The 16,486-nt window shown below is 42.5% G+C and overlaps 1 protein-coding gene across 3 annotated transcripts in view; it reads left to right on the plus strand.

The window, feature by feature from the left end:
- The window catches only part of ABCB1 (ATP binding cassette subfamily B member 1), a 777,038-nt gene that overhangs the window by 238,527 nt on the left and 522,025 nt on the right, over window positions 1–16,486 (plus strand). The gene's annotated exons all lie outside the window — the stretch shown is intronic.

Here is a 16,486-nt window from a genome sequence, read left to right on the forward strand (position 1 = left end):
GTTACAAGCTGTCCACGAAGCATGGACGCGATCGTGAAGTGCGGATGCGTTCGCGGACACGTCATCATGTTGCCGTTGAATGCAAGGACATGTGGCACTGTAGGGAAGGTTTGCAATGACGTCAAACGTTCGTAGACGTCAACGGATGCAAAAACAGTGGAACAAGTTGCAAAAAGTGTACAGCAGTGTTAAAAATTAGTTTTAAGGTGAAACTTTGTAAATTGGACAAAAATGTTGCTACATTGGGGTAAGCATGATATTATAAATTGTAGGAAAATAGCATCCACTGGTAAAAACCCATGAAATTCACGGAAAAAAACTTTGCTAAAGGGACGTTATGGTTAAGTTGCACTAATAAAAACCTATGAAATGCACTGAAAAAACGTTGTTAAAGGGACGTTATCGTTAAGTTGCACTAGTGAAAAACTATGAAATTCAATGAAAAAAAATGTTAAAGGGACGTTATGGTTACAAGTAAAAAGGAAAAACCTCAGAAATTCACCAGTTATGGTAAGCTAAGCAACCATAATTCGCGCCACCATCGTGCACTGCTAAGACAAACACCCAGGACATCAAAGATGACATCACAAATGTCATTGATGACATCACTGATGACATCACATATCTGGGCCACTTGTTTTTGTTCACTGACAGTAGAATATTAAAATTCAACAGGTGTTATATATCTAGACATTAACCTTCTCATATGTTCTTAAAGTACTTTATGATATATATATATATATATATATATATATATACATATATATATATATATATATATTAAAGGGCCTGCGGTAGCGGCCCTGTAGTTATGGTTAAGTGGAGGCTTATAACTTTGCTTCCCCTGGATGAATCCCTACCGAACTTTGCAAAAATAGGATATGGCCCGATCTGATTCTTTCTGGTAAGTTTGGTGAGTTTTCGTTCGGGGGGGCAAAGTTATAGGGGGTCCCACATTTTTTTTTTACATAGACCCAATGGAAAAATAAATTTTCTCATGCCTACAGCCCAAACCGCTAGATGGATTTTCACCAAATTTGTGGCAGGAGAGGCGGCTTGGTCCCAAAAGCGTGCTTTTGTAAATTTGGTGTAAATCCGTCCCTTAGTTTTCTTTAAAACAGGCAAAATGTAGATAAAGAAAATAGTGATTTCTGGGTCCGGTCCGCAGACTCTCTTCCCTGTTCACTCTGTGGACAGGTCTCTGATTGGTCCAGAGGGTGGCATGATGCCTGGGGAAATCGGACACGCCCCCTGATTGGTTGGTAAAAAGCTTGATGTGCGTCATATTTTTTCGAAAGGCCTGCCATGTTCTATCCTTGGATATCTGCGATGGTCCATGAACAGCGTGGTGGGGAACAGGGTTGGGAAACATAATTTGTGTCATGTGGTGTTGGAAAGAAGGGCTGGGAAGAGTGGGGGAGTGAAAGAAAGATTATATGGGTCAATTTGTTTAGGTGGAAGAAGAGTCTGTGGGGCGCGGCAGTCAGCGGACACTGCAGTAGTCCCCAGACAGTGTCTTAAACAGGCTGCTTATTTGGTGACAGCAGACAGGCTTTATTAGGGTAGGGGATTGGAATGTAAATGATATGAGGATGTTTGCATAGGTTAAAAATAGGCCATGTACCCGAGAATCTAGGCACTGGCACATCTACCACAATACAACACAGCCATGCAACCAGGAATCTGGCCACAACCATTGTAGTAGTAAGTGTTTGATGGGCAGTTTAGAAAAAACGTTTGGGGTTATTTGGTGACTACAAGAGGGCTTGTTAGAGTAGGAGAGTGGAATCTAGATGATATGGCAATATTGCCATTGGTGAAAAATAGGGTTGGTGGTCTATTTTGTTGTCTGCATATAGCGTTTGAATTGGGAAGTTAAGGGGAAGTTGTGGTGTGGTGGTTGTGGCCAGTGGCCATATTCTTGGGTGCGCAGTTGGAGAAACACGTTTGGGTTTATTTTGTGACTACAAGAGGGCTTGTTAGAGTAGGGGAGTGAAATCTAGATGATATGGCGATATTGCCATTGGTGAAAAATAGGGTTGGCAGTCTATTGTGATGTCTGCAGATGGTGTTTGAATTAGGAAGTGAAGGGCAAGTTGTGGTTTGGTGGTTGTGGCCAGTGGCCAGATTCTTGGGTGCCTGGCCTATTATGCTGTGGTGGTTCTGGCTAGTGCCTAGATTCTTGGGTGCATGGCTTACGGCCTATGGCACTGGCCAAGAGCAATGTAATAATATGTGTACAGAAATTGAATTCGTCAATTGGAAACAACCATTATAATAATATGTATTGATTGATTGCTACATTTGCATAGCAATTTACACCAGTTGTGTTGGAAAATTTAAATGGGACCAGAGAGTGCTGTCTCCGTGTCATTTGCTGGACCTCCACTTGTTTTTTTAGAAGACATATTTCTCTTTGTTTCTGCTGTTGGATGTGCACTTGCGTTTGCACTAAATAATTTTGTGGTTGTGCAGTTGTTTTTAGTTTCTTTGGTGGTACTGTTGGGAGATCTCATAACTTCTGTTTGCATTACTTTTCTTTTAAAAAGTTAACCTTTTTGAGGAACAGGGTACTTATCGAGATGGGGTGTGTAGAGTGCACAAAGTCTGTTGTACTCTACGATGCAAGGAATGTCAGCCTTGACTTTGTTTGCATCAAAATTGACTAGAAATAATCCATCGAGTTTATGTAGATGGGACAGTGCTACATAACTCATACATTCTTTAAAGACTCTGCTGCCAATGTCAACCAATGCTTGATCTAGGGTTAGACCTTGCGATTTGTGAACTGCATATGCAAGAGACAATTGAATTGTTCTCAGCATACATGCATGTCTTTGGAAAGAAGGAATTGTGCTGTTGAGCATCCTATCCTTTGAACTTCTGAAAGTTTGTCAAAGTGGATGTTGACAAACTGAATGCTGTTGTCATGTGGATACGTCTGGAAGCCAACAACTGTACCAATTGCTCCATTAGCTAAACCTTGCTCCACATCAAGGTTACGTTTCAGAATTACTTACTGCAGTTTAAACACGTTAACATTTTCTCCAAACCAGCAAGGTTGGAGATACATTTTTCTAAGCTATTTAGTCGTGCTGTTGAATGTTGACACATAGGGAGTGTCATGCCGTGCACTTCCAGTGTGACTGTGGAGCTAATATGCACTATTGGTTGCATTTCATTTTTTACCATTGTCTCACTGAATTGCATACTGCTTGCTAGGGTTGGCTCTAAGGACATACATTTTACATTTTATTGTACTAATTGTTGCATGACATCAGGAGCAGACGTGTCATGCCCATATAGCTCATGGATGAGTCTAATATCTAAGATAGATTGTGCATTTTTAGAAAGAAGACCAGTTCTAATGCTTTTTAAAATGTTAGCATAGGTGAGGTCTGCAGACTGATGCATGTTTTGAGCTAGTTCTCTGTATTGGAAAGTTTGCCATAGATTTACATTTCCTATGCTGCCAAGTATGTTGTGGCATTGTTTGTGTCCGAAGGTTTTAAAAATAGGTTCACCTTTCCCTGGTGTTAATTGTAGAATATATCCAAAAACAATAATGTGTTTTCCTCCAAAGACTTCTTCATAGTCCGTTTTAAGGACTTCTTGTAATCTGAGGTGAATTATAGCCAACATTAGGTTGGAGACCATGCTCACCTAACTATAAGGAGCATTTTCATTTGTTTCAGAATTCTACGTAGTTCAGTAGCAGCTTCTGTTGATAATTTGTATCAACACCTTTGTTTTGGTGTTCTACTGGAAGGATCAGTAGTTGGAGTAACATAACTCCTCATATATTGTAGGTAGCTGAACATGTGGGGGCTGTAACAACAGCTGAAAGCTTGTTGTTTGTTAACATTTGGAGGAATTTGCTAATGATTTTTATTAAGAATGTTTTGCCTGAACCAGCTTCACCACTTACATAGAGGAGCACAGGTTTATGATTTTGACAGCTACAAGTTTTACTTCCATGTTGCAAACCATGTTCAATTTCTTTAGTCACTTCTAGGAAAGTTGCTCATCATTAAGTTGTGATTTCAGCAGTGCCAAGCTTTCTTCCGATTGCTCATATTGATACATGGTGTTTTCTACTTCTGTCATGGCTAATTCTGCTTAATTTACTATGAGTGGCTCACCAAGTGGTTCTTGGCTTCCTGTAACAGAAGGTTGACTGCCCTCAGTGGTGTCTTCATTTAGTTGTGCTTGAACTTCTTCCTCTTGTCGGTGTTCATTGTCCAACAGTTTTTTATTGCTTGAAATTTACATTTGTTATACTTCATTCATTTGCATTGAATGCAGCTTCAAATGAGTCATGGGTGCCCAATACATCTTCTTCTTTTCTACATGGTTTAAAAAGTTGGAGTAAAGTTCTCTATGTTGAGTAGTTTTAAATGATAACTTTATATGATTAATTAGGCTGGGTTTTGTAAGTTTGACGAGGCTGCCTTCACAAGTTTTGACTATGTATTTTCCACTTTTTTCATCTGGTTTAACATTATTCTTGTCAGACAAATGTTAGGCTATGTTGTATAGGCACATGTTTTCCAAAGCACTCCTTCTGTTTGGGTAATTTGTGTCTAATACATTGTTTTTCAAAATGTCCTGGATGTTGGGATCATTTTTGGCTATTGTTTCTATGTCTTGGTACGATTTCAGCACTCCTTCTCTGGATGCAGCAGGACCAAGCCTTAGCCAGACTATGTGTTCAGATTTGCCATATAAGGCTGTGCCTGTTAAATGGTCTGCAGCTTCGTAGCATCCACATTCTCTATGGCACAGCATGTTTATGCCAAAGCTGTACAATTTTTGTGACAGTGTTTTGTCAGACGATATGTCATCCCAGTGGTCTTTTAGCTCTCTTTTCTCAGCGTTGGTTAGGTAGGCTGTAACATATCTTGCAACAGCAATGGAACTGTCTGCAATATATTATATATCATGTTTGCATTCCACAAGAAGGCAATGATTGCATTGTAATCATTGATGTACTTTGAAGCTTTGTTTCTTTTAATGCAGTATGTGGTTTTAGGCGATTTGCCTTTCACACTGTGTCTAACAGAAGACAAGAAGCTGTTTACTTGTCCTTTTGCTGAAAGTGGTCTAGGAAAACCAAAGCGGCATTTGGTATATTATTTACCTTTGTTTTTATATCTGTGTCAGCAATGTTTGCCACACTGGTGTTTTTTTAAGCGTAATATTTGTGTTATGACTATTCCCCTGGTGGATAAGATACGTCTCAATCACCCCCTCAATATGCACACAGGTATAAAGAGCGAAATCCTACCTGTTCTTCAACTCTCGCTTTCAAGTGATAGGAGTGATCCACCCGGCGCTCTCTCACAGCGTCGATAAATTTCGACACTATGTGAAAATGCCGGGGAAACCCTCTAGGGGAAAAAAACTCTGAAATGGAGGTGATGAAGAATCGGAAGCGTGCTGTCTTCTGTGGACTTCTAATGAGATGAGATGTTCTCTGTTAAGTTGTCCGTGGGGTGTCAGAAGTCTGTAGTTAGAACAAGAAGTAACAGTTAATAATGGGGACAGAAATCACAAGAAAGGTTAAATACGAAAATAAGAGGGAGGTTCTATCCAGGAAGGCTAGTAGGAGGCCGGACAGGTTTGCTCAATGGCCAACGGGAGGGACGTGAAGGAAAGAGGAATCCGCGTCCAGGAAGAAGGGCTGCCTGGGTGTTGTAGTTCGATATTGACTCGACGTGACGAGTGCTGAGAGACAGGGAAAGCAGATTGAATGAGTGCAAGGATTGGCAGATAGTTGGAAGGGAACAAGGGTTGTACCGTGTTTACCTAGTAGAGCGGAATCAGGTGAATGGGCTGGATAACATAGATCCTGGGAGAGAGGGGAGAGATTTATGATCACGCAGGATGTAACCCTGAGGGGTAGAGAGAAAAAGGAAGTAAGTAGGTGTGTCTGTGAGGATAGCAAGTTCGTAAGGATTGAAGGTCCCTAGGAGCGATACTCACGGAGCGCAGTCTCTGATAGCAGAAGCAACGCGAAGCCGTTCTGTGTCGGGCGCCAGAAGTACTTTTGGTTCGGGGATGGGCGAAGTCGGTTCTCCCGTCTCCCGATCCTCTGGACCAACGCTCTGAGAAACAGCGGCCATCTTGGGAGTAACTACCTGGAGATTAGCAACGTGACGCCAGCGGCGCCACAGAGGAAAGCGCTGGAAAATCCTGTGCCGATGGGAAATCGTAACAGTATGCCCCCTCTTATGGGAGAGAAACCCTGGCTTGCCAGGATGAAAATGATAAAACGTCCTAACTAGACGAGGAGCATGTACCGCTGAGGCGGGTTCCCAAGATCTTTCCACAGGTGAGTATCCCTTCCAATCCACTAAGAATTGTAAGGTACCCCATCTATAGCGTGAGTCGCAGATCCCCGACACTTCGTATTCTGGACCATCATTTGTAAGGATTGGTAGAGGGGTACTGGTAGTCCGTGGATGGAATTCGTTCCGGAGGTCTGGTTTAAGTTGAGGGACATGAAAAGTAGAATGAATGCGTTTCCACGAGTCTGGCAGTTGAAGTTGAAAGGCAGCAGGGCCTTTCTGCTTGAGTACTCGAAAAGGGCCAAAGAATTTAGGTGAAAGCTTTGAAGAGATTAGTCTTCTGGGGAGGAATCGGCTAGACAACCACACCCGATCTCCTACATGAATCGGTGGAGCCGAGGTGCGATGTCTGTCCGCTTGTTCCTTACTTCGGAGTTGCGTCTCTAATAGGGCTTTCTTGGCTTGTTCCTGTCCATCTTGTTTGGTTTTGACCATACTGTAAATGCTAGGAACAGGGGAGGAAGAGAACCCATGAGTAGGAAATAAAACAGGGTGAAACCCGAAGGTACAAAAAAAAGGGCTGCACTGGGTAGCTGAATGGGTACTGTTGTTATAAGCAAACTCTGCTAAAGACAAAAGCCCTTTCCAGTTATCTTGTGCAGATGAAATGTAACACCGAAGATATCCCTCAAGAGTCTGATTGAGCCGTTCCGTCTGTCCGTTGGTTTGTGGATGAAACCCGTAACTCAAGGCTCTGGAAATTCCTAGGGTTTGGCAGATGTGTTTCCAATACTTGGAGGTGTACTGGAGTCCTCGGTCTGATATGATGACTTCGGGGAGTCCGTGAAGAGAAAATATACGATCTAGAAACACCTGCGCCATCAGGTGTGCAGAAGGGATTGCTGCTAGAGGAACGAAATGAGCCATTTTGGTGAGGGAGTCCACGGTAACCATGATGGTGTTACAACCTTCCGAAACTGGTAGATCCACTATAAAATCTGTGGAGATGATCTGCCACGGTCTTGTTGGTATTCTTGTGTTCACCAGTTTCCCTGAGGGAGTTTGTCGGGGACTCTTGTTTTGCAAGCATATGGTGCATGAGGCGACATAATCCCGAACGTCCGTCCTGACTTTAGGCCACCAGTAATGCCTGAGAATCAAATCTAAAGTGCCAGTATATCCTCGATGTCTGGCCGTCTTGGAATCATGACAAAGTTGTAAGACTTCTTTGTGGAGGCTCTTGTCTGGTACAAAGACCCTTTTATCTCTGCACAATAGTCCCTGATGAGGTGTTAGATGATATCTAATTACCAGTTCCGGGTGAGACGATTCCCACTGCCTCGTAGCTTCTTCGATCTTTTGCAGAAAGTCCCGTACGACTGGGACGCAGACCGTCTGGGGAAAAATAGGTTCAGAGTGGAATAGTGTTTCTTCCACAGGATCTCTCCGAGACAAGGCGTCTGCCAGGTATAAATGAAAAAGAGATACGAAAGGGGGAAAAAAACTGAGCCCATCGGGCCTGACGGCTGTTGCACGTCTGAGCATACTGCAATATGCATAAGTTGTGGTGATCGGTCCAGACTTCTATGGGGAATCGAGCTCCCAATAGCAGATGTCTCCATTCTTCAAAGGCGCGTTTTATCGCCAAAAGTTCCTTTTCCAGTACGGTATAATTGATCTCAGCTGGTGTCAAAGTTTTCGATAGATAGGCTACGGGTTGTTCAATGTCATCGATTCCTGGTTGTAGGAGAATGGCTCCTAATGCCTGATGAGAGGCATCCGTTTCAACAATGAATCTCTTTTGTTGGTCGGGCATGATTAGGATTGGTGCCTTAGTGAACAATGTCTTTAGCTGATCGAAAGAGTGTTGTGTCTCTGAGTTCCAAAGAAACTGTACTCCCTTCTTGAGGAGATGTGTCAAGGGATGCGTTAGATAAGAAAAACGGGGGATGAATCTCCTAAAAAAATTGTCGAATCCCAGGAATCTCTGAATGTCCTTGACGGATTTAGGAGTAGGCCATTCAATAATGGCTGAAACCTTGGTTGGATCCATAGCAATGCCTTTCCCAGACAATATGTACCCAAGGTATGCAACCGAGGGTTTATGGAATTCGCATTTCTCGATTTTGGAAAAGAGATGGTTTCGCTGGAGACGGGAAAGCACTTCTTGTAAATGGGAAATGTGTTCTACTAATGAGGAAGAAAAGATCAATATATCATCGAGATAGATGATTACATAGTGTAAGGATATATCAGCGAAGATATGGTCCATAAACCGTTGGAAAACGGCCGGGGCGTTAGACAGCCCGAAGGCCATGACTCTGTACTGGAAATGACCAAAGGGAGTACGGAAGGCCGTTTTTCACTCATCTCCTTTCTTTATGCGGATTAAATGATACGCTCCACATAGATCGAGTTTGGTATAGATGGTGGAGCCTCGAATTGCTTCCAGGATATCCGGAATGAGGGGCATCGGGTATTTATCGGGCACTGTGATCTTGTTTAACCCCCGATAATCTATGCACGGACGGAGTTCTGTGGTATTTGTCTTCGGTATAAAGAAAAGAGAGGCAGCTGCGGGGGAGGTGGATTCGGTAATAAACCCGTTTTGAAGATGTGTTCGTAAGTATTTCCTCAATACCTCCTTTTCCTTAGCTGATAATATGTACATGCGTCCAAATGGAAGGGGATTGTTGGGGACCAGATCTATGCAACAATCGTCTCTTCTATGCGGAGGTAGTTCGGAATACTCGTCTTGTGTGAACACAGAGCGAAATTGCTGGTATTCTGGAGGTAGGGTTGATATTTGGTTTAACAACGTTTTCTCAAGGCCCGGGCGGGTATCTCGATCTCCAGTGGATTGCGGAAGAGCTGCCTTTAGACATCTTCGGACGCAATTCTCGGAACCTAGGAATAGAGTGCCTGCTGTCCAATTAATGTAGGGGTTATGTAATTTTAGCCAGGGGAGTCCCAGAATGACAGGTTAATGGGCTGTCTTTATTATGTCCAATTCTAGGGACTCTTGGTGGGAAGCGATGGTCATGATCAGGATGTCTGTTTGTTCCTTAATGGGTCCAGAAGCTAGCGGGCTGCCATCTACGCTTTCCACCGGGACAGACAAAGTTTTGGGGTTTCTGGGTATGCTGTGACTCTGGGCCCAAGAATCATCAATGAAATTACCGGCAGCTCCACAGTCTACCAGCGCGGGCACGTTCTCTAAGCGAAGATTGTCCCAGGCGAGGGATATCGTTAGCACTACCATTCCGTTGTCTGTCATCTGGGTAGTCGTTTCCGTGCAAGTAGTAAGGGGGGAACTTTTTGGGGATGTCGTACCCTGCACCGTTGTTCCCCTTACGGCCGGGCACCGGCGTTTCCCGGCTTCTTACTGGGAATCAGATGGCACTCCTTGACTGTGTGTGTATTCGAGCCACAATACATACAGAGTCCGAGAGACTTTCTCCTAAAGCGTTCCTCTGAGGAAAGGGGGCCACACGCGGCTCCTAACTGCATAGGTTCCTCTGATATCATAGCCTTACTGGCAATGGTACTGCCTTCAGGACATAGTCGATTGTGTCTACCCTTCCTTTTCTCCCGGTTTCTCTCCTGAAGCCGATAGTCTAATTGCATTACCAAGGAAATAAATTCGCTCAAATTAGGTGGACGAGGAACTCGTGAGACTTCGTCCTTTAATTCCTTGGACAAACCCCTTCGAAATATGGTCATCTGAGCGTCATCCGCCCATGTGGTATCTGCTACCATCTGTTTGAAACGGGTTACGTATGAAAGAAGATCCTGAGAACCCTGTTTGAGATCCAAGAGATGCTCTTGGGCGGCTATGGTGACTTCTTGCCTTCCGAACATATTCCTTATGCTGTTACAGAAGGCGGGGTATGAATCCAGTATTGGATTATTGTTGGTCACCAAGGGGGTGGCCCACGCTAAGGCTGCTGCGGTCATTTGAGATATCATGTGACCGATCTTGTCCCTGTCTGTTGGAAAAAAGGCTGCCTTAAATGCGAATTGGATGGTACAGGATTCGAGAAACTCCTTTACGTGATGGGGATTACCATCGAATCTGCCGGAGGGGAGAGGACCTGGTGGAACTTCTGAACTCTGAACAGCCCGTCCCACTTGGTTCTTTAAAGACTGGTTTTCTTGTTTGATAAATTGCACTTCTGCAGACAAATTCTGCATGGCGGCAACCAGTTGTTGCACCTGTTGTTCCATTTCGTGTCTTTGATACCTACATAGGGAGGTGAGTGATGCGTATCCTTTCTTTATGGCGTTGCTTGCTGTTATAACTATTCCCCTGGTGGATAAGATACGTCTCAATCATCCCCTCAATATGCACACAGGTATAAAGAGCGAAATCCTACCTGTTCTTCAACTCTCGCTTTCAAGTGATAGGAGTGATCCACCCGGCGCTCTCTCACAGCGTCGATAAATTTCGACACTGTGTGAAAATGCCAGGGAAACCCTCTAGGGGAAAAAAAAACGAAATGGAGGTGATGAAGAATCGGAAGCGTGCTGTCTTCTGTGGACTTCTAATGAGATGAGATGTTCTCTGTTAAGTTGTCTGTGGGGTGTCAGAAGTCTGTAGTTAGAACAAGAAGTAACAGTTAATAATGGGGACAGAAATCACAAGAAAGGTTAAATGCAAAAATAAGAGGGAGGTTCTACCCAGTAGTAGGCAGTAGGAAGCCGAACAGGTTTGCTCAATGTCCAACGGGAGAGATGTGAAGGAAAGAGGAATCCGCGTCCAGGAAGAAGGGCTGCCTGGGTGTTGTAGTTCGATATTGACTCGACGTGACGAGTGCTGAGAGACAGGGAAAGCAGATTGAATGAGTGCAAGGATTGGCAGATAGTTGGAAGGGAACAAGGGTTGTACCGTGTTTACCTAGTAGAGCGGAATCAGGTGAATGGGCTGAATAACGTAGATCCTGGGAGAGAGGGGAGAGATTCACGATCACCCTGAGGGGATTACCCCGATGTAACCCTGAGGGGTAGAGAGAAAAAGGAAGTATGTAGGTGTGTCTGTGAGGATAGCGAGTTCGTAAGGATTGAAGGTCCCTAGGAGTGATACTCACGGAGCGCAGTCTCTGATAGCAGAAGCAACGCGAAGCCATTCTGTGTCGGGTGCCAGAAGTACTTTCGGTTCGAGGATGGGTGGAGTCGGTTCTCCCGTCTCCCGATCCTCTGGACCAACGCTTTGAGAAACAGCGGCCATCTTGGGAGTAACTACCTGGAGATTAGCAATGTGACGCCAGCGGCGCCACAGAGAAACGCGCTGGAAAATCCTGTGCCGACGGGAAATCGTAACAATTTGTGTATGTAGCTCACAATGTGTTCTTTCTGAAGGGATGTTGCAGGTTACATATTTGTGAATAAACTGCAAAACAGTGGCATCACTGTCATGACCAAATTTAGGAGCATCTTTTATCCAGAAAAGCATGTCGATGTGTGGTGCTCCTCTGGGTTGATATTCTTTTCTCCAATAGAAGTGTTCACTTCTCAGAGGAGAGGAATGGTTTTATTACAGATGAAGTGCAGCATGGCAATAAAGCAGTGGTGAAATTATCTTCACACATTTTCAGGGTCAAGAGAGCAGAGTTCTCCTGATGTTTTTATGTCTAGCCCTTCTTTGTTTTGGTTTGCTATGCGTAGTAAGTTGTTTAAGTCCTCCCATGCATATTCTGCACAACTCGAAGTGACAAATCATGTGGGTGTGCCAAGGTTCCTTAGCATACACCAAACATCAGCGTGACGTTGGAACCAGTACTCCCAAGAGATTTGTGATACTTCACTGCAAAACATCATCTTTGTCTTTTGTCTTTCGAAGTAGTTGGGTAGCAGACATGTTAATAAAATTGGAACCAGTTTTAAATGTGTGCGCAACTCCGTAACATAGAGTTGTTAGTTCACTTTCTATGTATTCAACGTTTTGTCTGAATCTGGGGTCTTCAGAATACATTCGTAAAGAGCAGTATTATGATGTTGTTGTTTGTGTGCATCTTTCATCATATCTTTCCCCTTTTCCTGTAGGAAAGAGTAGAGGAAAGGCTTGTGCTTCTATACTTTTTTCCAATATGCTGATTGGAGATCCTTTGGCTTGACACATTTCATATGTTTCTAGTGCATCGTCTTTGGTGTCTTTTGGAGGGTAGTGGGTGAATTGTAGACTAGTCTAAAATATTGGATGCTGTATAAGGATCTACAAGTTCACAATGGCCAGTTGGTGAGGAATCCTGAATTATTTTGGTGGTTTCCATTAGGTTTTGTCCTATGTTTATTTCTTTGTAGTACTCATTGTTCTATTTAAGATATTGTAGGGTTTTTCTAACTTTGTTTAAGTCAACTAGTTGTTGCCAAATTGTTTTGTCTTTCATTCTTACAATATTCATTAGGCTATTTAAAGATTGATCTATTGGCCGTTACACTCCTATAGTGTCTACATTTTCTTTAAGATATAATGGCAAATAAACTACTTTGCCACTAACGCCTTTTAGTAATTCAGAAGGAGGCAATTTGGCTGTTTTGGGTTGAAGGCATATTATAGCTTGAAATGGTTGTACTGTTTGGATTATAATGCACTCATAGAAATTAAGCTGTTGGAGAGATTTCGGAAGTGGGAATATTTCCAAGTTATTAGTGATAGCCCGTGAGGCATTTGCTTATTATCGAGCTTTGTATTGCAGTATGTGAAAAGTATTGAGGGGTTAGTAATTTTGTATTTTACTGCTGTAAGATATAGAGCTAATTGGAACCATTGGGCTTCCTCATTGTCTTCTATTTTGTAAGTTATATCTACAGTTTTGGTTCTTTTTTAGTAAAAAGTTCTGCGACAACACACACATACTTGGTTTGGTACTTCAGCAGATGTGCTTTTAAACTTTCCTATTTCTTTTTTGTATGTGTTTATTAGAAGATTGGCAATTGAAAGGTTTTCGCTACTCTTCTCTAAAGTTTCTGGATTTTCTAATTGATCTTCACTTCCAAAATATTTACTTTGGATGTGGTCTATTTGTTGAAGGACTTCTTTGGCTTTGCCATGCAGGAGAATGTTATTAAAATATTGCAGTTCTAAAGCAGGACTTTTTGCATAGTACAGTCTCTGGACAAGATTCCGTATAGTGGAATGGTGTGTTGCTAACATTTTGATGCAGTATAATGAATGTCCCCACAGTCCAGTGTAATTGTTCACTGGACAGGAGTCCACGGTTTCCAAAGTTTTTATTCTAATTTTCTCTTTTACTTTCACAAAGTGATTGAGGAATTGGTGTAAAGATTTGAAGGATTGTTTCCGTGTGTTACACATTGAGGTGCAGGGCCATTTGTAAACTGAACAGATTGGTTCGGTGGAATGAAGAGTTGATTGTAAGTTTGTTGGGGACAGTTTTTCAATTAGGGTTTCTTGTGCCATAATGGCGTTGTCTACCATTTCATACCCTCGGCCACTACTATGTATGGCAATTCGTTTTTTTCTGCTCTTGTTTATATGCCTCTTCATTGAAATATGGTTATGTGCTGCTTGTGTGAATCCATTCACCTGCACAGAAGTTTGCAAAGGTATCTATGTTGACATTGTGCATATTTAGAAGTAGGTTTTGTAGTTTGCTGATTAATTTTGTTAGTGGCTTCATTCTGGTTAAAATTAATAGAAACAATTTTCTTTTGAGGAGCATTGCGCTGTCAATGAGAGCTTCCAGGATTGGTCATTGCTGTAATTTTTAAGGGGTTAAGCGTGACTTTTCTTCTGTTTTTATAAGATTTTGAAGTACTCTACGGTAGAACATTTTTTGTAAAATAAATGTTTTAGATTGCTTAACTGTGGCTACGTTAGCATTGGTAGATGTAGTGCTAGTGCTGTTAGTAGTTTTATTCTTCTTTATACATTTGTTTTTATTTTTACTTTTTGGAAGAGGGGCCCTAGTTTTTTTTACTGCTAGCTGGTTCCGTTTTGTTGACTGACTGTATCAGCAGTTTTGTTTGAAAATGTGCTATAATTTATGCCAGAGGTGGATGAGTATTTTGCATGCTTTTAGTTTTATCTGCTCTATTTTTTCGTTGTTTTCAATGGAGTTGCTTTTTAGTAAGCATTCCGTTCTGTCTGTTGGAGAAAAAAGGAAAATGTGGGTTTGAAAGTTGTGGAATGTATTTGCGTGCATTGTGAATGAGTGTGTGAATATGTGGACAGACATAAATAGAGGGCTGTGTGATGGTGCAATGGGCTGTTAGTTCTGGTGGGAAGTTCCAAGAGTAGTTGTGTGTTGTTATGTGCCCGTTATACATTTACTATAGTAATACTGTAACTGAACTCTGGCCCACCACCACATTCCAGATTCCCCAAGCCCATTCCACATTCTGTTACATCACTCCATAGTCATCTTTAGAAGCACTACACATGACAGACAGCATATAATATATAACAACCCCCCCTTACTTATCACCTTACTGAGTATTTACACGTTACCAACTTTACCATTAGCAGGTGTTTAAATATCATATAATTTTGTACTTACAGATTGATGAGTTTACCTCGACTTTTGTTCAATTAATCGATCTGGCTTACGAATCACCCGACAAGGGCGACTTCTCATTACAACCATGTACCGTGATCCAGAGTTATCACAACACCCTAAATCACAGGAACTTCAACCAACAGGAGCAGTACCCCCACCCACAAATTCAGACTGTCCACAACCATCAGGAACATCCTCTGAACCCATGGAGATATCATCCAACCTAGTACTGTCCGTTACCATTACATCAGGTTCTTCATCATTGTCAGAGTCATCATTAGGATCCTCTTGAAACATTCGCCTGAAAAATGAAGCATTCCTCGTAACTTCATATTTGTCTTCTCCCGCTGATGTGACTATGGGTCCCTTAATTTTTTTCACTTTTAGAATCATGGGTTTATATCTTGAATCCAATTTAGTATGCAGCCTTTGTCGCATTAGTAAAGACTCCCCCACTACAATGTGATCATCTTTGGCATTTCTCTTCCGATCAGTCCATATCATGCTCTCTAATCTCATCATCCTCCTCTAAGGTATAGTCATCCAATTGCGGAAGTCTTGTTTGAGGTTTATAACTTATCATTAACTCTGATGGCGAGTATCCAGTCATTTCATGCAGGGTGTTATGATAGCTTCGTAGCATCTGTGAAACAGCTTGTGGCAATAACATATTATCCACAATGGCCTTCTGTTGGGTCCTTTTCAAATTAAGCATAAACCTCTCGACCATACCATTTGCTTGTGGCCATAGTGGTGTAACCTTTTAATGCTTGAAACCCAGGTGTACCACAAACTTTCCAAATTGATGTCCTTCAAATGGTGGGCCATTATCAGGTTTGACTACCTTCGGAATACCCCATTCACTGAATAATTAATCCAAAACCACAGCCACTTGATGAAATGCAGTCGACATTACATGATTCACCAAAGGAAATTGAGAGTATTCATCCAGAGCCACCAACAGATAGCCTCCTTCTTCCAGGGGCCCATAAAAATCAAGGGCCACCCTGTTCCATGGACCATCAGGTAATGGCACGATCTGAAGAGGAGTTATATTACAATTTGAGGCAGACACTTGACATGCAAAACAATTCTTTAGAATGTCCTCAATAATCACATCCATGCAAGGGAACCATACTTGATTTCCTAATATCTTCTTTGTATTTACCACTCCACGATGCCCTTAATGCTCCAGCATCACAAGGACTTTCCTCAGACTTCTTGGTACCACAAGTCTATTTCCTCTCAGAAGTATTCCATCATCTGTTGCTGTCAATTCACTACTTATTCTCGCCAACCTTTGAAGATCCTTCATATCCACCTCTCCTTCTGCACTTTGCTCCCTGTCCAGCCACCTCCACTTGCCAGCCATGGTGAGCCGAACTACTGCCTGAATTGTAGGATCATTTTTACTTTTTTCCATAAACATTTCCCTGGACACTGCTGGTGGTAGAGCATTGAGAGATACATATGACACATAATCCTCTGCCTCTGTTTGCATCTCAGCATCAGGCTCTTCTCTCGGATGTCGGGACAAATAGTCCACAGGATTAGCCTCTTTTCCTGGCGTATGTACAATAACATAGTCATACTCTTGCAGCGTATTCCCCATTTTTTAATACGTGGAGGCATTTTGATCCTTGGGTTCCCAAAAAGTGAGATCAGGGCTTGATGGTC

Source organism: Ambystoma mexicanum, chromosome 2q (assembly GCF_040938575.1).
Source record: "Ambystoma mexicanum isolate Mex_15411 chromosome 2q, UKY_AmexF1_1, whole genome shotgun sequence".
NCBI lineage: Eukaryota > Metazoa > Chordata > Amphibia > Caudata > Ambystomatidae > Ambystoma > Ambystoma mexicanum.